The 23,093-nt window shown below is 44.1% G+C and overlaps 1 protein-coding gene across 12 annotated transcripts in view; it reads right to left on the minus strand.

Annotated features, from left to right (window-relative positions):
* Positions 1 to 23,093, minus strand: part of DENND2B (DENN domain containing 2B) — a 176,018-nt gene that overhangs the window by 107,909 nt on the left and 45,016 nt on the right. For 4 of the 12 annotated variants that reach the window (XM_073808580.1, XM_073808577.1, XM_073808584.1 and 1 more), the window contains one exon: positions 2,506 to 2,594. The exons of 2 other annotated variants lie outside the window; for them this stretch is intronic. The gene's annotated coding sequence lies outside the window, so the exon portion shown is untranslated. Of the gene's footprint in view, positions 1 to 1,765; positions 1,946 to 2,505; positions 2,595 to 7,956; positions 8,122 to 17,165; positions 17,404 to 17,568; positions 17,663 to 23,093 lie in introns of those variants that run through there. 6 more of the 12 variants (XM_033862503.2, XM_073808581.1, XM_033862504.2 and 3 more) reach the window with 4 other exon arrangements.

Genomic DNA, 23,093 nt, shown 5'->3' on the forward strand with positions numbered 1-23,093 from the left:
CACAGCCAATAAATCTGAAGGTCGTAGAGGTTGAGGGTCTTGCCCATGGCTACCTTTATGGTAAGTAGCAGAACCTGGCCACGGTTCACGTCTCCTAAACCCAAATCCATTATTCATTCTGCTACACCAAAAGAAAGATCATCTGCTAGCCCTCTTCACACGTGTGGGGACCATAAAATTGGAGGAGCTGCCCAAACACATCCACACGAGTAGAGGAGAACTGAGATCCTGGATTTGCGTTGTCCACCGAAGGGGCCACTGACTCAGAGAGGCCTCCTCTTCACATCCCCCAAACTGAGTCCCAGCCAACAGCGCCATGCCACATCCCCCCAGTTAACCGAGGTGTCAACCAAGCAGAGGAGCCCTGGAGTGCAGTGAAAGGAGGCATCACTTTAGAAGCGGCCCGTCTGAGGTCCAGGGCCATGGAGTTCACCCTTATGGAGCCTCAGGCCACAACAATGATGTACACATGTCCACATTCAGGGAGCCCGCTTGGGGACATGGCCAGTGCTTTCATTGGCAAGCTGACCCGAAGTTAATCAGAAGGCCCCCCTCATTGTTTGCCAGAGTACAAAAGACATTCTGTTCAGAAAGTTCAAGAAGAAAAACCAAAGAGCCAGGATGGCAGCTGTTCCCTCATCCCACAGAGAAACCAAAGGCACCCACCAAGTTTCCTGAGGCCCAGCAGTAAGTTTAAGATATAACATGGCTGAAGCGGAAGCACATCCCAATGGGTCTCCACTGCAGGGAGTGTCCACTGCGTTAACCCTCCTGATAAGATCACTGACAACCGTAGCTACCTCATCACCTATGAAAGTGCCTTTCTGGAACAGTCTCCTCTCCTAGGCCACAATGAGTTCACCACACACTAGTCCTCTAGGTCAGAACAAGTTTTACCGAAACATAGGACAGTGTAGAAGGGGCGTGCGGCATGGACACTGCATGCCCTGAGAGTTGGTTAAAATATTAACCAAGGAATCCATTCAGCACAACCACAGCACTTCATGTCTCCTCAGGTAACCTAGCTCTTAGCAGCAGCTCACTCTGAGATATCTGGATAAGAAAAACCTCTTTGCAGGTCCCCCAGCCCCCAGACACCACCTGCCTCCACCCCATGTATTTTCTAAGGAAAGCCTGTGATGGACTTTATTAATGAAGGAGGACAGCTTGCTTCTTACCAAGCTACCTGGGGGCCAGAGAGAGAGACCAACCCCGGTTCAGATATCCCTAGGACAGTCCCTCTGTCCTAATAACTACTCCGGAGAGACTTGGAGCTCACCACAGGCTCCCAGCTGAGTTAATTAGCTTTTTTTTTTTTTTTCATTAGGTCAGACATAGCAGCACCAAGAGACAAAACAGACAGTGTTCACTAGAACAAACCAAGCCACTCAAAAGACACTGGAGTTTCCACGTAAGAACTACAAACACAATGCTGGAGTGATGATAACTCATTTTTCTACATAAAAGACCCTTCCTGTAAAATATCCTGAGACTTTGTGCTAAATAAAAGTAAGATGATGATTCCTATAGTGAAGTCTAAACACCTCAGGTTCAGTAAGAGTGAGATCAGCTAGATCTGCAAAGTCAAGAAAATTGGCTGTTTCCCTCCTCCTTAAGCTAATAGAATCCAACTGTTGGAGCATGACATCATTCCTGAGCCCCAAACCCCGAGCACAGAGTACAGACACTTGCCTGCCTCCCAGAAAACAGCCCAAGACTGGCCAGGAAAGGAGGAAAAACAATCCAAGCCTGGAGCTGACCTTACCTGAAAGTCCCGGTGCTTTCCTGCCCACTCCATTCTCAGCAGTTTGGCTCACACCACAGTCTGTTAGGGAGCCCAGGGCCCCCAAATCCACTCGCTCCGGCTCGGATACCTGCTGCGAGCTTCCCACGGCTCCTTCCTCTGACCTTTCGTGGCGCTCCTTCCAGCCAAATGAGCGGAGCACTGCTGGCCGGCCAGGCCAGTCGTCATGGAGACCCTGTTCTCGCCAGCGCTCGCTCCCGATCTCTCCCTCCCTCCCTCCCTTTCTCTCTCTCCCTCCCTTTCTCTCCCCCGACCCCTCCCTCGCTGTCTCCCTCTCTCTCCCTCAGTTCTGGGAGGCTTTCACGAAACAGCACTGTCTTTTGATCAGCTCGGTCTCTGCACGCATTCCACTCCTCCTACCTCCCTCCCAGTCAGACAAGGGCTCTGGGCTGCTCCTGAGAACTCGCTTCAACAGCTCAGAGGGGAGAAGGGAGAAGACAGTGAGTGGACTTGTTCTGCTCCCCACCAGTGTCTCATTTTTTTTATAACTTGGAAGAGTCCTGGTCAGGGGGGGAGGGAGCTAGCTGGAACACTTGGAGGGGAAGCAAGCCCTTCCTCTGGGTCCTGGAGTGAGGGGAGGGTAGGAGGACCCAGATGCACTGCCTCGACTTGTTTGTGCGCTTGGGATTTTCCCCGGCAGCAGCTGAGGCGGAAATGCATTCACCTCCCTGGAGCTCGCCTGGACTGGCCTCTCTTCTTACCTTGCTGCCTGCCCAGGCCGTGGTGATGGCTTTAACCAGTGCAGGGACTCATGGTACTAGTGCTGGTGCCAAAGCAGTCTCTCATCTTCCTGCAATGGAGAGGAAAGACACCAGGTCAGGTCCAGTAAGTGTCCTGGGCAAGTCAGAGTCACAGCCCAAGCAACAAATGTGATACAAATACAGCCTAAAGCCCAGGCTTTCTGTGAGCTGTCGTCATGGCCAGAAGTAATACCAGTGCTGTTAAAGAGCTAGCACAGTGCCTGGGACACAGCAGGCCCTCTAAGCGTAATCCCCCGATGCATATTTCTGCTTTGTAATATATTTTTTAAAATATTTATTTATTTGGCTGTGCCGGGTCTTAGTTGTGGCATGTGGGATCTAGTTCCCTGACCAGGGATCAAACCCGGGCCCCCTAAATTGGGAGCACGGAGTCTTATCCACTGGACCACCAGGGAAGTCCTCTGCTTTGTAATATTCTTTTACATGCACTATTTTGTTCGATCCCCAAAACCTTTTGAAGTATACTGGATAGATATCATTATCACCATTTTATAGATGGGAAAACTAAGGCTCAGAGGGATCAAATATCTAGTCCACAGTTACAAAGCCAGTTTGGCAGTCGAAGAACTAACAGTAGAGACCAGTCCGCTGCCCCCTAGTCTGGTACTTTCCTCTAAGGTACACTGCCATCTGATCTTACAAACTAACAGTTTTTTTGACAGCCAGTTATGAGATACAAGGCTGGGTTCCCTGGGGAAGATAGAGACTCCTTCTGAGTCGTGATCAAATAGGCCCTACTATCATCTATTAGCCTGAAGGCTCTACGATAGCCTCTATGAGATGTGAAACATACAGGTGCACAGATGAGAGAAAAAAAGTCCTGCCCTATAGCTATAAATTACCTTACACTTCTCCAAAGTACTCTTACAAATCTTGGCTCATCTGTTCAACCCAAGAGACCCACAGTTAGGATGGTACTATCATACTAATTTAACAGATTTTTTCAAAAATCTAAAAGAGAGGCCAAATAACTTGGCCCAGGTCACAGAACCAGAAGATAACAGATCTAGAAATAGTAGCCAAGCCTTTCAACCCTCTTCCGTATATTAAGCAGAGTAGTTCCAAGAGCACCAGACAGAGCAGGGGTCAGAAGATCAGGTAGCGCCGGCTCCACAGCAGCCATGTGCCTCCGGGCAGATCACCTAGCCTCCCAGTTTCCATATAAAACCTGTCCCCTGGGCAAGTGACAGGGCTGGGATGAGCATGAAAAGATGTGTGTGAAAGCATTCTCCTTCAACCAGGCACTGAGCTAAGAACTTCATCTCAGCTGCTCTTCACCACAAACAAACAAAACCTGGGGCAGTTGGTTTGCCCCCAAGAAGAGGCCCCTGAGGCTCAAGGAAGACTTTTTTCAACGTTGCTTCCTAAAACCGTGCTAGAGAGATTCTGATGGAATCTTTAAGGCTGAGATCCCTTGCAGAATTTCTGTGTTTTTCACTAATGTCCAATATACCACAAATTTCTTAAAACAAGATTTTAATTCAGTCAAGTTTAAAAGGTAAATATATGTCAGGAGATAAGGTAGGAGGTGTGTCACAAAATACAACAGGAAATAACAGAATGGCACAAACCCTAAGTGGGGGGCACTTTTGCTTCAGTGAAGCAATCAGAGCTTCAAAGAGGGTATCCTCAACCACCTACTAGAAATACCCAACCCAATACCCTGACCCGAGTACCAACTCAGGAATTCCTCATAGGCCCTAGTGTCCCCCACCCCCATCTGCAAAGGAAGACAAGATGAAACGGCAAGGGCAATACCATCAAATCACTAAACTTCTCCCCCATCCCATTCCCAACAGGCAGCCCTCTGCTCTGCTCCTGATGCCCAAAATGCACATTCCACTTGCCCAGTCTCCATGATGAGAAAGCAGAGGTGATGCCCATTCATTTTTACAATAAGACAATAGTCACAGTTATAATATTAATACCAACTAATGTTTATTGAGCACCTACCATATGTCAGGCATTCTTCTAAGCAGCATGAAGGGACAAGGTTGAGTACTAAAGCTGATACAAGTCAGTCTTTAAAGTAATGCAAACTTCAAAAAGCCCTCCAGACCAGACACAGAATGCAGGCCATGCTCCCCCTAGTGGCACACCGGGGTTACAGCGGTTCCTTAGGGCCCTCCCCTGGGGGGACCAGGTAGGGACATAGTAAGGGCCGCATTAGTGGGAGAACTGAAATCGCTGCTTGGGTGCTGCTATTGTGTATAAGCTCCTTGAACTGGGCAGAGCGAAAGGACAGCTGAATCCTTCTGCTGCCTCTGCAATGCTGGATTCAGATCAATCCTACCTGACCTTTCCGGAAGGATAGGGCTTTTACAGCCGTATGTGGTCTAGTACCTGCTGGGAGGCCCACATGCAGACTTCAGCCAGAAACCCAGGAGATATCCTTGCACATCCCTACCTCACACTCCCCGCAGCCAATCCACTTACCGACTCCAAATAATTCTACTTCCAAGATTTATCTTTTATCTGTCCGTTTTTCTGCACCTCCATTGCCACCCCAGTCTTTCCCCTTAACCACTGCACCAACCTCCTAATCGCCCCAGCTTTCACTCTTGCCCTCACACCTCCGTTCTCCACAGAGCTGTCTGAATCACCCTTTTACACCAAATCATGTCATTTCCTGCTTAGCACACTTCAATGGCTTCCCACTGCATTTAGGATAAAATCTGAATTCTTACCAGGACCTATAAGGCCCAGCATGATCTTTCTCCAACCTCCTCTCCTCTCAGCACATTTCCTACCCTCCCACTCTGGGTGCCAGCTACACAGGCCACCTTTTAGTTTCCCAAAGTGTCAGATCTTCTCCAGGCTGCTCCCCTTGCCTGGGACACTCCCCCACACCCTAGTCTTCACCCAGCTGAATCTTACTCGCCTAGCCTCAACTTGCCTCTCACCTCTGCAGAGAAGTCTTTCACGATCCTCCAGTGTAAATGAGGACTCACCCTCCATGGCACTTACCATAACCTGCAATTGCTCATTTGTGTGATTACTTGCTTCCCCCCTGAGTTCCTTAGGAGCAGGAACCTTGAAAGTTTTGCTAACCACCATATTCTCTGCATTTAGGATAGGGCCCAGCTCATAGCTGGCACACAATAAAAATCTGCTGAATGAATGCATAAAACCCCCTTTCTTCCTGTCCAACAGGAAGAAGAAACTTAGAACAGCCATTTCACGTCACTCATTGTATCTTTTCATAGACTTACAAACTATAATTACATGTCTTTTCCTCATGTGCCTTGCCTGTGGGCTCAACCAAAAATTCCTGTAAAGTCTCCCTGTGGTTTGTTTCCCAGAACTTTCCTCGTAAGGTCACTCTTCCGGGGACGCGCTCCAGGGTTTTACAGCCTTTCCCAGTCCCAGAGTGCCTACTCACAGGCACTCCAGCACAAGTATCACTGCCAAACCAAGTGGGATGCAGGAATGGCTCAACGCCCACAGATGGGAAGGCTCTCCCGGGTCAGCTCCATTCAAGGACAAAAATGTTTTCTCTCACCTCCACTGTGCAGGTCACTGTGCTTACAGAAAATACACTTTTACTTTAAAAAGTCATCTTATGTTTTATAATTAGGAGATGGGTGTAAATATTGTTTGAAAAAATGTTTTTCCATTACTGAAAAGAAACTGAAAACTACTGTCTGGGGGAAAAATAATGAAGGCCTAAATAATAGCAACAGCAGTGCGCCTAAGCCCAAACCCCTCCCGTGACAGACATGGCCACCAAAATCTGAAATCCCTTCCGGCTTCCTCTCCTGCCACACTCCCCCACGACCACCACTCCATTACAGGCACAACCATCACACACCAGCTGGTGCTCTGAAAACTGCATTTCTCCTCTCCCTCCCCAGCTGCCCACACTGTTACCTTTTTCTGAGTGCCTCCCCTTCCCTAACTAGCAAAACCAAATGGCCTTCAAGGCCCAACTCAGTCATCACCTCCTCTGTGAAATATTTCTTGATCTCCTGGCAGGATCTGTTTGTCTACTCTGCAAGCCCACAGCAGTTTAGGATGCCTTTATCATGGTATTTATATCATTTTATCACTGCTACTTGCACTCCCTCTCCCCCACAGTTGTGAGCCCCTTGAAGTCTATCTACTTTCATATTTCATTCAGAGTGGGCAACCAATTAATGTGTTCAATAAATGAAACACTTAAAAAGACTCTTTAAAAAAAAACCCCACAGAAACAGCTGCCCCCTCCATTAGATGAGGGAATTTGAGTGGATAGCCTTACATAGTCTATCCACTCAGATTCAAGAGAAGAAAAAAAATTATATATATATATATATATATTTTAATATATATGTGTGTATATGATCATTAGGTTCTAGATTTGATCACTAGAAGAAATTATAGTCTTTTCTTTAAAAAACTTTTCTTTAAAAACTGAAATGCCAAATCTGAAAACACAGGAGCAGAATAAATCTTTTAAAGTCACTCCTTACTTTGGGATCATTGGAATTCAAGAAAAGAAAGCTGTTATCTCAATATTACTGGCTGGATCCTGGAATGCCTAAGAGATGCAGTATAACTTCAGATGCCTCTAGAGAGCCTAGCTCCCAGTGCCCACCAGGCTGGGGTCCAGCAGCATGTCCACTGAAGACACCCAGTTCTACCCATGTGTCCTGCCCATTTTCCTACACTGGGCTCTGGTTGCCATGTGAGTAGGCAGGTTTACACAAGAGCTCTTTAGGACTTTACAATTTTCCTTTTCTACCTCTGAGTGGCAATGTGGTTAAGAAGGGAAAAACTAAAAATTCAGGAGTAGAGAAAAGAGTCATCAGACTGGAGTCCAGGTCCTGGTTACAGGGCGGTGAGATCCTGAGCAAGTCCCTGTCCCCCACAGGGCCTCCGCTTTTTCCTGCATATAATGAGAGGGGTATTGGGCTGCTGGAACTAGCTGTTCTCCAATGGTCCCTTCTAGCTTCAATGTTCTACTGCATTGTTCTTTGGCAGTCACCCAGATCTGTGGTTCTAACCTAGTCACCTAGTCCCCTTGCTTTCTGAATGAATCCAAAGCAGCAGAAAGGCATCTTGTTTCAGGAGCTACAGAGCCTCCATCTAATCCTTTCAGCAGAACCCCATGGGGCTCTGGAGTCATCTGCTCGGGATCAGATAGAAGAAGACCATCACCACATAAGGCAACCTTTCCTAGAGGAAAAGATGGGAGATTCAGACTCCCTGCCTAAAAGCAGCTGGCCTAAGAGAAGAAAGGCACCAAACACAGGGTGGGGAAATTAGGAAATGGCCTGGGAAGTGCCTGGAAGAAGACTGCAGCTCTGCCAGGGACTCACTCCTAGCCATCAGTCTGAGACAAAGCAGCCTTTACAAAGCAGAAGCACTGGCAATATCTAACGAAGTTCTCTTGGAAGACAATCTGCTTACTGCCAATCAAGCAGTCTCTTCATGGGCTCTACCAGGGCCTTTGCATCAACAAAACAAACGCGTTCCTCCAGATGGCAATTCCAGCCCTCCTCTGCCTGGGAGCCACAGCTGGCAGGACCTCCAGTGCGCTGGCCACTGCTACACATACTTTGCTTCACAGCCTTCCTGGGAAAACAGAGAAATACCGATTCTTTGCTCAAGTCCTGGCATTTTATGGTAGGAAATTCTTCCAGGTCCTTATTCCTGACCTAATCCCGCCTGCCTCCGACCCTTTTCCCACCTACTCCCCTCCGACCCTGAGGCTCTGAACTCAGAAAGTGTGGGCTCAGCCTATAATTATCCTAGATCCCACTGCCCTGTGGTGAAGCGGCTACTGGACATCTTCATGCTGGGTTGAGCACACTCTCCTTCTGTGCGCCAGCCTTCCGGCCCCAGTCCACCTCCACTCGGCTCACAACCCTCAATATGAGGCTCAAAGTTCAGAACCCCAGGACACAAGGTACTCAGTGCCTTGATCCAGTCCCTCAGAGTATCCGTCACAGAGTGTATATATGGGCTAATTTCTGGACTCTCTCAAATCCACAGGCCCCTGACCACTGCCCCTTGTTAAGTCCAAGCATTTTAACACTGGGCCACATAAACACAGTCTTGGGGCCAGGAACAACTGGACCAAGGAGGCAGTATCCCAGACGCCCTCTAGAGGCCCCATTTACCCTTCCAGAATGGGCTTCTCATGTTTACTTGGCTCAGAACTCCAAGCTCAACCAAGATCTTACCCGTCATGACTAAAGCTTCAGGTAGGGTACAAAGTGAAGGAAAAGGAGATGGAGGAATAAGAGGAATGTGCACGCAAACAGCTTCCATGAAAACACCTTGAGCCTCAGAAAGGAGTATCCCTTAGAATAAGATCTGGGCAAAGCTGTGGGAAATGTGGGTCCAGCCATATCACCTCCTCCATACTGTCTCCCCTTATTTTCCCAGGTTGGACTGGATTCTCTACCTCCACCCCCTGTACTCCCTGGGACAGTCTACTACTCCTGCATCTGCCGTGTTCATATTTTAGTGATATTTAGCTCATATTTTCATATTTTAGTGCACCAAGGCTTACCCAGCTCATTTCTCCTACTAGCCTATGTCTTAACTCTGAAGCCTAGTTTAGGGTTCTGTACCGAGTACAATTAATAAATTTTTAACATATGAACTAAAGAAACCAACCAACTAATCGATCTAACAAATAAGGGATCAACAATATCACCACAGAACCTAAACCATTTGGTGCTTAGCACCTCAGGGTGGTCCAAGGTTTTCAAGGTGTGGTACCTATATACAAGATGATTACAAGTGGTATAAGAACATTTAAAAAAATTTTAATGCTCTTGTATTTATCTTAATGTGTATTTTTTTAAAAAGATAACCAGCTATTAACTCCATTTCCACTGAAGTCATTGAGTAGACCAATGCTAAAGAAGGTATATATGTTTTTTGTTTGCGTTTAGTTTTGTTTTGCTAAAATTAGTGGGTAAACATTTAAAGAGAAATGGGATACTTACATAACCTCAAAGTATCTCTCTCAGAATATATATTAATTACAAAGGAAGAAACAGGAAACTTGTCAGTGGAGAAACTTGGCAGACATTACCTTCACCAAGTGATCAAAGTTAACATTATTAGTAATAAGATACACTGACATCATGTACCCCTGACATGAAGCAATGAGAAGGGCACTGCACTTCTGTGGTGTTCTTCCCAAAAATCCATAACCTTAATCTAATTATGAGAAAACATCAAACAAACCAACTTGAGGGACATTGTATAAAATACCTTCCCAGTACTCCTCAAAAGTCTCAAGGTCATAAAAGGTAAGGACAGACGGAATAATTGCCATAGACTGGAGGAGACTAAGACACAACACCTAAATGTAATGTGGGATCCTGGATTCCACCCTGGAACAGAAAAAGGACCTTAATGGGAAAGACTAATGAAATACAATTAAGGCTATAGTTCACATTATACCAACGTTAATTTCTTAGTTGATAAGTATACCATAGTTATGTTAGATTAGGGGACTTTGTACTGTCTTTGCAGACTTTCTGCAAGTCTAAAATTATTTAAAAATAAAAAGTCTTGTAAAAGCTAATTTAAAGATAAATAAATAAAAGTATATATGGTACATATCATAAACATGGGTGAGAATGACTCAAGTTTGAGAAGCAAGAGTGGCCACCCTTCAAACCCTACCTCCAAGGAAAGCTTCCCCAGAATAAGAAGAACAGCTGTAGAAGAATATTTAGTAAAATGGGCAGTGTTCAGTTTATATTACTTGGAGAAAAAGTAATTATCCCATTTTGTTAAATATATATATATATATGCCACATATATAATGCATAGAAAAAATGTCTGTATTGAAATAAAGATAACCTATCCTGAACCAAGTACAGATGGCATTTATTAAATAGTAAATGGGATATAGCTTTTGGAAAGCATCTTGGCTAGATCAATTAAAATGCTCATATCCTGTGACTCAGTGGCCTCATTTCTGGGAAGCTGTCCTAAGAATAAAATGCCCAAGTATGAGGGAAAAAAATGCATGTTCCCAGCATTATTTATAATAATGAAAATTAGAAACAAACTCCATGTGAGTCATTACTAAATTGGTAAATGTCAAGTGTTTTTTGACCACTACCCATACTAAAAAATAAATTTTATATAGTAATACAGAATGTGCATGTATGAGAGAGCGTGTGTGCACGTGTGTATGTATACAAAACTGAACCAAAAAGTTTCTGCAAACAATACTTATCTTTCCTATGTGTGATGCTCTCTGCCATTTTCTACCCTAATCTATTTCATTAAGGAAGCAAACAAAGCTTGTAGAGCCCCACTAGATTGATTCCCCATCCCACTAATGATGACCTGCAGTCTGAGAAACACTGCACTAGATGGACAATTGTGCAGCCATTAAAAGAAATGACTACAATCCACAAACTGGTAACAGTGATTGGCTCTAGGGAAAAAAAAGAGAAAGAACGTAGGAGGAAGATTTGCTTTTCACCGTACATCTTTTTGTACCTTTTGAATTTGCAATACATACATGTATTATTTATTTAAAAAGTGACTGTGAAGACTTTAACAGTATCAGACAATGCTAATTTTGCATAACAAAGTTATAACTACATTAAAATGTAGAAAACACATACAAGCGAAAAAGGAAATTATACCAAAACAATAACCACATTAGCAATTTTTCCCTTCTTACTAAGTTCTACATATGCCACACGGTTACTGTTTTACTTCTACAATTTAACATGTATTTATTTTCTAAAATTAATGCAATTATTGGCAAGGGTACATAGGAGATTTCAAAGCTAATGGTAATGTTTTCTGTATTAAGCTGGGTGGTAGATACATGAATACTCACATTTAAACTGTACATATAAAAAACATATACTCTATATTTTAATAATATTTTTAAAATGAAAGATTGCAAAAGTGGACCATTTTTTCAGGTCTGCCTCTCCTCACCCTCAAACTCAAGCAGACACTCCAACAAAGTGTGGGATAGGATTTAAAACCATCAGTCAAATGGATACCTTCCATTTTTGTAAACAGGTTGTAACATGTTAGAACCTGTCTCCTAAAGATTTCCATTTAGAACTTTGTAGGTGGGCTAGTTTCAGCGTTCCATTCACACTCAGGACTCTCTTTTAGTGTGTTTCCTTGATTTCCCTTTCCCCCCTCTCCCACTAAGCCATTGTTTATGCCTTCATACTTTAAATCACATATAAGCTCTTCTGAGCAAAAGGACCATTTCTTATTCATCTTTGAACTTCCAACAGGCTATAATGCAGTGTTTTCTTTACACACAGCAAATGCTCAATAAGTATTTATTAAATAGGCGATATCATAGGCAAAACTCCAGAACAGAGTATATGAAACACAAAAAGTAGCAAGGACATAAAGAAGGAAGCACTGATCACTGGAGATTAAATAAAGTCATGCTAAAAAACTCATTACTTTTATTTAATACAGTTAACATGGAATTATAGTAGAGAATAAAGGAGATAATATATGTAACACACTCAGCAATAGATAGTAAGTGGTCTATAAATAATAGTCTGGGGGTTTAAAAATAATATGCACACATATTTACATAATATATATTTACATATGATATATATTATGTGTCACATAAATAAACATATGCACACACATATATCAAAGAATTCCAGGACACAATTTATCTGCACTTCAGAAAAATCTCTCTTGATCTTATGGATAAAACAGGAAGGCACTGGCAGTAGCACCATCTGGTAACTCAGGACAGCTGGGTCCAAATGGAAGCGCAAAATGGATCAGTATCAACTACGAAGGAGTACTCTGGAACTCCTAGAAGTCTGGACATTCCCATCTGTTCTAATCCTAGCCTGGTCACCCTTTTTTATCAATGACTCGGGTAAGGCACGCTTATCAAAAATGCACATAACAAATTAATTGGGAGGGAAAATTAACATATTAGAGATAATTCCAAAAAAAGGGCCTCCAAAAACTTAGAACCATAGGTTAAGTATAACAAGATTAAATTTTAAAAGGACAAAAGATATCATTTTACACTTAAGTTTATTAAAAAAAACTGCATGACAACAGGACGAAAATGGTAGAAGTAAATTTTTGTGACTTTCTGTTTGAATAAAAAAAAAAGAATGGTATAAGTGAAAGATACTTGAGGAATGGTTCAATATGAGTCAACTGATGAGTCCCTGTGATTTTGAGTTTACTGACCGACATACAGAGTCCAGATCAAATGAGGTCCATGTCTTACTTTGCTCCATTCTGGTTAGAACAATAGTGTATCCAGGGGACACACACTATATTTGCAGACCCAAGGGTAACAGAAGCCCTAATAATATCCCAGGCAAGTATGCTGAAGAGAAAAAGAAAATCAAGTCTGTGGAGTCCCTTAAATTGAGAAATAAGATAACATCTCTGGTTCATGAAGCTCTTAAGACCCCCTACAGAACAGGAAGATAAAAAACTACCCCATGACTTACTCCCCATGGAGTCATCTCTGGGAACTAGTGGCTAGATGCGATAAAGAAAGCTCACAGAAAGAAGAGACAGCTGAGCCCTGCCTGATCTGCCCTTTGTGCCTTCCACTACTTACATGAGAGCCTCTCATTTGGGGCTCTGACCATCCAAGTTCTAGTGAGGATGCTGAGAAGCTCAGGAATGCAAACAATTCTTACCCGTCATCTCCCCAAACCATGGTTCATCATGATCAGAATTACAAAGTGATGTTTTTAACCATCAGAGTGAATTCTTGTGGATCTTTAACCTTCTATACTAAGCTGTCATCTGATAGCTCTTGTGAGCAAGGACTCGGCTTTGACTGTTGTAACTGAAACATTAGACAGTAGGAATGCAGCAGTTCAGCTCCATCAGGCATTGCTGGGACGTATACATACCAGTGTATCTCCCGTAATGAGAAACTACAGTGCTTCTAAGGACTTAAGAAGAATCAGGAGGAGAGAAGAGCAGTGGCCCCTCAAAATTCGGTGCTTATCCTAGGGACATGGATGGTGGCCCTGGTCTACAGATGAGTGTCCTACTAAATAAACTTCAATGTCCTATGGTAGAAGATGCCATTTTTTAAACCCTTCTCTCTTTTCCCCCAAGGATAGGAACCTAGAAGTTTCTAATTTATGCAATGATTAGCTCCTTCCTTAACAATACATACACTAGGTGTATCCCATTTTTATGTAAAATAGAGCTAGTCTGCCTTTTGTATAAAAAGAGGTGCTTATAAACATTCATTTACTTAGAGATCAACTCAGAGAACAGGTGAGATGATGAGAGGAAAAACAGAGGAACGTGGAGGGAGAGAAGAGTGCAATTCAAGATCCTGAAGGACAGAAACAGGAGGAAGCTTGTTTGGAAGTCTGAGAATAGCATATCTGGGGGAATTCCTGAGCATTACTCCCTGGGATGTCAAAGAACATATCTGAGTAGCACTTAGCCTTTGAAGGAAAGAAAAAAATTCAGAAAGCCTATATTCCTTACCTGGGTGAACATGATTGTCTATAGCCCATGTAACGGGTTAGCTGACGCTGCTAATGACAGCATTATTAGGAAGAGGGCAGAGTAAAACAAACAAACAAAAAAACACACAAAAGGTCAAGGACTACTGTCCCCAGCACAGCAGTTGCCAGCAGAAGACTTCTTTCTCACAAGCTGTGGGACTCCAGAAGCTATAACTGGGAGACACTGGCTCTCCTCATACCCAAGCAAGCAAAGGAAGTCAACCACGTTAAGAGACCTCAAGGTGATGAAAGACTGCAGCCACTCATCATCGACACAGATAACATCTGCAGTCAGTGATGCGGGGACACTCCTCTTCCAAGGAAAAGGCCCACAGGAGCTGAGGAGGGGAAGTTTACTCAGGAAAAATCCACCAAGAAAATGAGGCATGACTGTGTCTATGTGCTTCCAAGAGAGTAACCACTGCTTATTAAATTAGTGTTCCTCTTCAGACTCAGGATTTCTCCAAACACAGCCCGCAGAAACATAGCCACCAGCCAATCACGAAGGGTCAGAGACCCAGAGACAGCTGTGAGAGCTGTGAGAGGCGAAGAGGAGACTAAATTGGGCTGTGGAGGTTTGCAAAATGATTTTGAGGACAGTGAGGGTGACCCCAACTCTATTTTTCTTTCTTCAACCGTGATCTCTCTCTGCTCTGTCTCCTGCTGTATGGGGCGGTGAGAATGAACACAAGGAGGGAGATCAAGAGCTCTTTGAATAGAAAGCAAGAACTTGAAGGGTAATTGACTGTGGAGGTGAAGGAGGGTCCAGAATGACTCCCAGGTTCCGGCTTGATCGCTGAGCACCAGCCACCACAGCAGGGAATAGAGACAAAACAGAATATTCCAGGGTGCTATGCTGTAGTCATGTCTGAGTTTAACCAAGAGAGGAAGTTGCTCCAACACAGGAAGTTATCTAGACAAGACAGACAAGAGTGGAGAGAACAGAGATGGAGGAAGAGGAATCAGACTAGAAAAACAGTTAAGGAGAAAAAATAAAAAAGGAAAGGAAGGAAAGAGGAAAAGGGGAATGGAGAGAAGTGCATGCATGCGTGTGTGTGTGTGTGTGTGTGTGTGTGTGTGTGTGTGTGTGTGTATTTTAAGAGGAGGTGGGGAGAGGACAGGGATAACACAAACAGCCATAACTCTGCAAATACTGAGTTCAAATATCGGCCACAGCCTACTAACAGCAGAGTGTGTCCTCTTCGGTAGTTAGGTTCTGGGGTCAGCATATAACATGAAAATCATGTGGAAACAAATTACTCTTGAAATTCCCTTCAAAAGGCACCACCCTGGAAACCAGCCACAGCCTCTGAGGAAACCCAATTCAATACTTTTCATATACATTATTTTCATGCACTCTTAAGAATCTCAGAACTAGAAGGACCCGAGGAGTCCGTCCTCCTTATATAGTGGTTCTCAAAAAGAGTTCCTAGTAGCAGAACCACTGATTTAGTCTGAAGCTTCTTGAATAAGCTTCATTTTGCTCAGAGAGACTGGTAATCACCTAATGTCACCTAACTAGACAGGACTTTTCTCTGACCCCAGACTCCTTCCTCCATGCTTCTCGTCTTAAATTTCCCCTAGGAGATAGAAGGCCAAGATTGGAGGTCCCACTATACCACTAAATAGTTGTGCGAGTTGGGAATAGTACCCTCTCCTTTCTTGGCTCTAATCTCCCCATCTGGACAATGAAGCCAGATTAGATGAACTCTAAGAGCCCAGACAACTCTGAGATACGTACTGAATGAAAAAGTGCTTTGAAAAGCACTTCATAAACATAAGATATCGTAATGGTCAACTCTCACAGGGCAGAAATGTTGGCATCCTACGTCTTTCCCCTCAATTTTACCCTTAATATCCCATATCCAGGTCCTACTTATTCTACTTTTGAATATTCTCTAGGATTCACCCCCTTCCTCTCTATTCCGGTTGCGGACGACCCATACTCTTTGGTGGGTCTCCTTACTGCCAATCTCTGTCCTCTCCAAAATTAGCCTACTCTCTTCCACAAGACTGCTTCCCACGAAATTCCACTTTCGCTGCATCCCTTCTCATCCCCTGAGCACCAAGGCAGATCGTCGTTGCAGGGACCCTGGAAAGCCACACCCTTTCTATGTCCCTGCTGTTCTCCACAACCAGAACACCTCTCCTTTGATTATATAAAGTCGATCCAAACTTCAAAGATCAGAAAAGATCCTGCCTCCGCCAAGAAAGTTTTCCTATAGTTTTAAGAACCTTCGTATTTCTGAACTATAAACACATTCCCAGTTAGTAACCAAACACAGTTAAGATCTCTATATTCTCTATTTGTTTAACAAATTTTGTCTCTCCCAATAGACGATAAATTCCCTCGGTGATTAAAAAAGCTTTGTATAATATTTGAATCACAATGTTGGTTAAGCTGAAAAATTCAGCTAGTATTATTGACTGTTTGATGGCTGAAAAGCAAGATCTTTTGCCCTTGACCTTTCGCAGGAAACGTTGGGGGTGCGGGGAGTGGGGAAGGGAAGGGGTGGAATCAATACTCCCCCAACTCCTGAAGTACCTTCCCACCATTTCCTCCCAACTTTCACCTATGCTGTTTGAACCCTCTATCACAGGTTCAAATCAACTTCTTCCCTAAGGATGAGTCTCAGCACATCAGAGCAGTATGCTCTGTAATATTTAGTTATATTTAGGCAGTTATATTTAGCTCCATTCTTAATCCTGATCAGTCTTGATCAGTCCGCATGATAGCAGCAGCTGCTTACAACCCCTGACAGTGATGGGAAGGTAAAGGCAAGAGAGAAATGCAGAAGGAGGAAGAGCCAAAAACTAGCAGGGATTTTGTAGTATACATTTCAGATTTGGGCCCTTGAGGGAGGTCTGCTTCAAATTAAGCCCCATCTGTTCTCAAGCGCCAAAGAGGCAGGACATCCATGGGAAGGCTCTGTAACCTGTCAGCACATAGACACCTCTACAGGCCATGCCACTGAGGACTGCAAAAATGCTTCTCATCCTTAGGGAGCCAACAAACTGGAGGTGGGGACTCTGACTGGCCATCCCTGCCAAGGGATGCTAACATGTGCTGTCACCACCCAGAGCGTCAACGTAACCAGACTGGAAAGACACCCAGAAGACACATGCTCTTACCTGCCGCCTCTAAGCTCCTTCCTCACAAAAGGCATCTGCTGCACCCATCTCCAGAGCCAAAGATCACAGGAAACCGAGCACTAATCTTCCTCCTCGGACCCTTCCTTCCAGAGTGGCAAGGAGACAGGGAAGCAAGTCAGAGAAAGTTTTAAGGAGAATCAATACCACACGGCACCCCATGAAAAGCTAGCTCCTGGTCCCAGGACTGCAAGAAAGGGCAACTCCACATTCAAACTCCTGGTTATCTCCAGGGGCTGATCTCCATGGAACTGCCCTCGCATTCTGCATCACAGAGGCACGAAGCAACCGCACCCCACAGAGCCCCAGAGGCAGAGAGTTAGGCAGAAAGGAATGCAGACGGCTTCCCAGAAGTGCCCAGCAGAGAAGAAAACGAAGAGCTTACCACAGCTTCCTGGGCCCAGAAGGGGAGGAACTAGGCTCTCAGAAGAAAGACTTCAGCAGCTCAGAGACCTTGAAGGTCCTCATATCTGAAAGCCCTAAAGACGAGAAAAGTACCGTGGTGGGAATACGCCTGGACAGAACAAGCCTGGGCTGGCCCCAGATGGCTTTCAGTAAGCAGTGGCTATGCTGAACGTGAGCAAGAGTCTTACAGAAACCCGAAGCTATTGATGGCCCCAAAGGAACCCAAGGCAGGCCTGGGATGGGGATGTCTGAACCACCTAGTATAAGCTTTTGCTGGTGGCTTTACCACCTGCTTTCCATGCAGGGGCTTCATTTTTTTCCACATCTTGGGGGAGGAGGATGGAACGAGAGCAGGTACCCAACATCTGACAGGAACACAAAGCTACTCAGCAGATGGGCTTCATAGGCTCCAGTGCCTCCCAGCTCTGTTCTCTTTGTCATGCTCCAGAGGACACAAAGCTTCTTCCATTCCTACTGTGAGTTGTAGGCTTCCCAAGGAGCCCCACCACAGTTCCCAGAAACCCATACAGAGGCAAGGCTGAGCAAAGAGGAAGATCTTCCTTGCAGACGTGCTTTCTCCAATTTGTCACATATTATGGCTTTGTGAGGCTCTGTTCTAGGATAAGCATAGGGGAAGGGGCAGAACGTAGAAAGGAGGTGATTCGGAACACCTCCTGTTGTATACTAAGCAGCCACATTAAACATACCAAACAAAAATAATCAAATAATTTTAATTGAAAAATGAGTTAAATCATAAACTGCTTTCCCTTCCAAGAAAAGGGCAATTCCTAATACAGATTCCCAAAAACCCAGACAACGTTTCTCCTTCTCCTCTCATATCTAACCCCAGTTTGGAAACCCTCATCAGTTGTCAGCATTAAAACAAAATACACACAGACACACAGAGACACACACGTCTGTTCACTCCTCAAAGCCTTGTTCCCACAGCCAAGGTTACAAGACCCTTTCCAACTTCAGGTCCCTGTGGGGACAGCAGGAGGCAAGAATTAGACGAAGGCTTTTCCCAAGCAAAGGCCTTGTCTCCCAATAGGATTGGGGGTGGCTTTAGACACCCCCAAGTGCAGGAAGGAGGCTGAGCACCTGGAATCCCCCCTTCCTCCACAGCACCAGTAAACCAGCTGACGTCATCTCTCTGGTAGCCACATGTCTGCCTCCCAGCCTCTGGGATTTTGCCCATCCTCACCTCAAGATTGCAAAATAAGTGTCTGGAGCTAGTTAGTTCAGTTACTTACAGCCTGGTACCAGTGAGACAAAGGTGAAAGGTTTGCTCCTTATACAAATCATTAGTTTCACCCTGCCCTGTGGCCATAGGTTTTACTCCCGTCCCTTGATCAAAATGCATGCTGCTTTTTGCAGAGATGAGACCAAAGATGAGCTCAAACCATCTCTGGGCACCACAGAAAGAAAGACAAAGGAAGAGGTAATCAGTTACGGACCTACTTCTTTAGAACTACATGACATATACTATCCCCAGGCAAAAACATATGGATAAACTTTCCCACTCTAACAGGAAATTCTCAGTCACTTGGAACCTAGTAGAGCTTGGAATTTTATTCAAAAAATTGTTCCATTTTCCTGAATTCTTCATTCCACAAAGAGATGCTACAGTTTACACACAGAGCACAGGGACATCATCAGTTTTCATAAATTGGCAGCAGATGTATCCCACTGGAAATAGACACAGCTTCAAACTAGAAGCTTTCCATTTAAGACCTGACACAGCAACACAACAAGAATGTATTATTTCCTACTCAAGAATAGGAGCAGATAATTCAATTAACTCCACTAAACAATTTGTTTCAAGAATGTGGTCCTGTCATAATTGGATCATGATATTCAAAGTAGGGGGACGTCTTCAGGCTTTAAGCTAAAGTATTTCCTGAAGTTACACATAGCAAAAAAATAAATAAATAAAAATAAAGAGGGAGAGGGAGAGAGAAGAGCTTAGTCAGGCATGGCACACTCTAGTACCTCCAGCTGCCACGCAGAGACTCAGACCAAAGGAAGGACCCAGCTTTCCTGATGGAGCACCAGGCCTCCTTTGGAAGCACTTTTCTTCCTCTCCATATGACAGGAATGGAGTTGGCCCCTTCCACAGCAATATCACCCTTAGGGGCCAGAGGATGAAGACTGGTTTTGCACTGAACACTCCTTTGTCAGTCAGTCATCTTTACAAGTTGAAGAAATTTTCCCAAAGAAACAATATTAGATATGGTAGCTGCATGCCCAAATAGGCTCATTACTGAACATGGCTAAAATACTGTTTATATAAAGATACAAGAAAAATTACCTGTGTAAATAAATACTTGCAACAAAACAAAACATAAGAGAAATAAAAGTAAATAATTTTTACATATCCCAAAATTGTGGTCCTGGAAGAAGGACAGATTAATTGAAAGATAGGTATTTTTAAGGATTCCAAAAGGTATTCACAAGGACAAGACTGACAGCACTCATTCTTCACATCATCTCATTTCACTCCCAAATGTGTGACTTTCCTTTCCAAAGTATTCTTGGTATCATGCTTATCAGCTATGACTGGGGCTAGCTTTCACTCCACAATCAAAGAGGGAAGGGGACAAGGAGAGTATTTCTTGAGGTAACTACGCAAAATAGGTAGAAGAGAAAGAGAGTGGAGGAAGAAGGTTAAAGAAGATGTGAGTAGGATTTGAAAAACACCACCTGAAGGGGAACTATGAGCTATGACTCCTGAGAAACACAGAAGGCAGAGGGTTTGTGAGTATCCAGGGCTGGAGTGGCAGGGAGAACACATCGGGCATTACGTGACAGCTATCAGTTGGGCCATCTTCCTAGGACAAGTTGGTTTAAGAACAAGTGAGACGGGGGAAAGTACCAAATAGCCAGACATGGGCTCACAACTCTTATCAAGCCCCAAATCAAACCATTATTTCGCCCAGACGATGCTGGCATTCACAACAAACACATCTATAGAGCCTATAGGAAATGTTTATGCCTGTTCTCTTAGAGCTGGATGAGTTGGAGTACCTAGCTATCTAAAGGAAAGGAACTATCCCAGAGCTCCACGTCATCTAGCTCTAACAGTCCCAGTAAAGTAGAAGGCATCCTCACTGGTGATGTAGGGTCAGGATGGAGTCAGAGCATATGGAGTACGTTAAAAAAACAAAAACAAGCAATTATACCCCAATAAAGATGTTAAAAAAACAAAAACAAAAACAAAAACAAAAGAGAGAGAAAGAAAGAGAGAGAGGAAGGAAGAAAGGAAGGGAGGGAAGGAGGAAGGAAGAAAGGAAGAAAGAGAGAGAAAGGAGCACTGTGGTGTATGTCACAGGGACTTAAGATAAATTAAAGGATTGCAGAATAGCAAAGAAGGCCCAGTTGAACACATACAGAGTCAATTATGTAACTCTTCTCCCCAGAACTACTCTACTCAGTTCCATGACTTTCCCTAGCAAGGTGCAGCAGCCTGAGAGCCTCCTGAGGTTGGGTGTAGCAAGAGTGAGTGCAGGTCCTTATCACTAACCCTGCAGGGACAAATATCCCTCTGAACTCATTTACCAAAGTTTCTGCTGATTATGCCTGACACAGGATCACAGGGCAGCAAAAGACTGTGGAGATGTCTTCCAAATCTGCACTGGAGGAAACCAACACAAATCTTTAACTGGAAAGAAAAAGTATAAACTAGGCAAGACCTGATTAAATCCCAGAATCATTTCAGAAGGGGACAGGGAGAGATCAGGAAGAAATGTACCTCTGCCTATCTGAGTATGTGTGTGAGAGCTATGGTTTACATAGGCAGACGTTAAACTACTTTGTTCTTCTTCAAAGACTTGCCTCTCATGAACACCAACGGGGCATCTCTCAGTTCTTTTGTCTACTTTTAGTTCCTAGTTCCTGGTGATAGGATCCCCCAAATATCACCCCCTTCCTTGCTGGAACCAAACCATACCACCTTCAGGGCACAAGAACTGGAACGCAGCCATGCACAGAAGGAGTGATCAACAAATGCAGAAGTTGGACATGTTAGCAAACATTTAAGGTTTCTGGAAACTACTACTTCCAAGGACCATTCTCCACATGATGAGGAAATCAAAGCCAGGTGAAGATCTGGGCTGAGTTTCAAATATTTCTGGGTTTATGAAGGAGGTGGAAGGTGGGAGGCAGAATTCTGGAACTGAACCCACAAAAGGCCAAGCCTCCCACACCTCAAGGGTGACAGCAAACAGGTGTGGACCTAGAGCAGCCCCAGTGGTGGACAAGGCAGTTATCTCTTGAAGTCATCCTTGTCAGAGAATTTCCACCACTTTGTTATCACAGTTTATACTTTTTCAAAGTGACTAGACATATTCATTTTATCTATATTTGGATGTGAGTTTCCTTCTGGCTCCACTAATGATAGTCATGGTCACGGTTCTCTGCCTCTAGCCCATCTACTCTCCTTGATCCCCCAGGCTTACTCTCTGGGTTCCTAACTCCATAGATTCCTGTCTTCTTTATCATAAGGCCCCTTTTGACAAAATGAAATTGAGACATAGAAATGTGACTTGCACAAGATCACACTACAAATTAGTAGCACAGCAGGGATTAGAATCCAATTCTCTGAACTCTAGTCCAGCACTCTTTCCAACTGACCACAATACCTCTGTTATAGGAGAAACATCTGCTCTGGAGCACCAAGACCAAGAATCAAAACAGTTTATCTGCATGTCTTCTTAAGCAAAACAACACAGCCAGAATGTTTGGCAGAGACTAACTAAATATTTCCTCTGTGATCTACGCCGGAGGGGAAGACTGTGGGAGTGAGGTAGGCACAGGACACAGGGAAACTGAAGAGAAAACCACTGCAAAGCCAGCAGATGGGCGACAAAAGAGGGAAAATGCAATCTTAAACTGAGGACAAGCTAGGGGCACAGGAATCAGATTTTTTCTTTAATGTTGAGATTTAAAATTAGGATTCCAGACCTAAACGTGAATGTAAACAGACTGTCATCTAAGAACTGACTAAAGAGAAGCCAGAAGAAAATGTATCACAATATCAAGTCATAAAGACAGGAATCTATGGGAGTGAGATGGGGGTGCCTAGGAACTCAAGGCTAGAGGCAGAGAAGCACTACCGCGGGGCATCACTAGTAGAACTGGAAGGGAACTCAAGGGACCTAGACAAGGTTCTTCCAAAAGGAGAAAAAGCACCAAGATCATTCAGCTGAAAGAAGGCTGGGGGAACAGAAGTCGTCACTGTACAAAACTAGGTCCCCTGGTTTAAAAAAAAAAAAAAGAAAGAAAAAAGAAATCTACCTGATGATGCAAGAGAGAAACTCTCCAAAGAGTTCGAAAGCTGTGGAATGGGAAAGTTCTTACCACCAAGGAAATGCCACTTGAGCTTTCCCGGCACCTTTAAAAAAGAAAAGGCTTCAAAGGGCATAGGACTCCTCAATTGTGTTAAATGAACAAAAAGAAAAGGGAGGCTTCCACAACAGAACAAAGAGATCTGAGGCAGGCCTTCTA

The sequence above is a fragment of the Tursiops truncatus genome, chromosome 8, assembly GCF_011762595.2.
Source record: "Tursiops truncatus isolate mTurTru1 chromosome 8, mTurTru1.mat.Y, whole genome shotgun sequence".
NCBI classification, from domain to species: Eukaryota; Metazoa; Chordata; class Mammalia; order Artiodactyla; family Delphinidae; genus Tursiops; species Tursiops truncatus.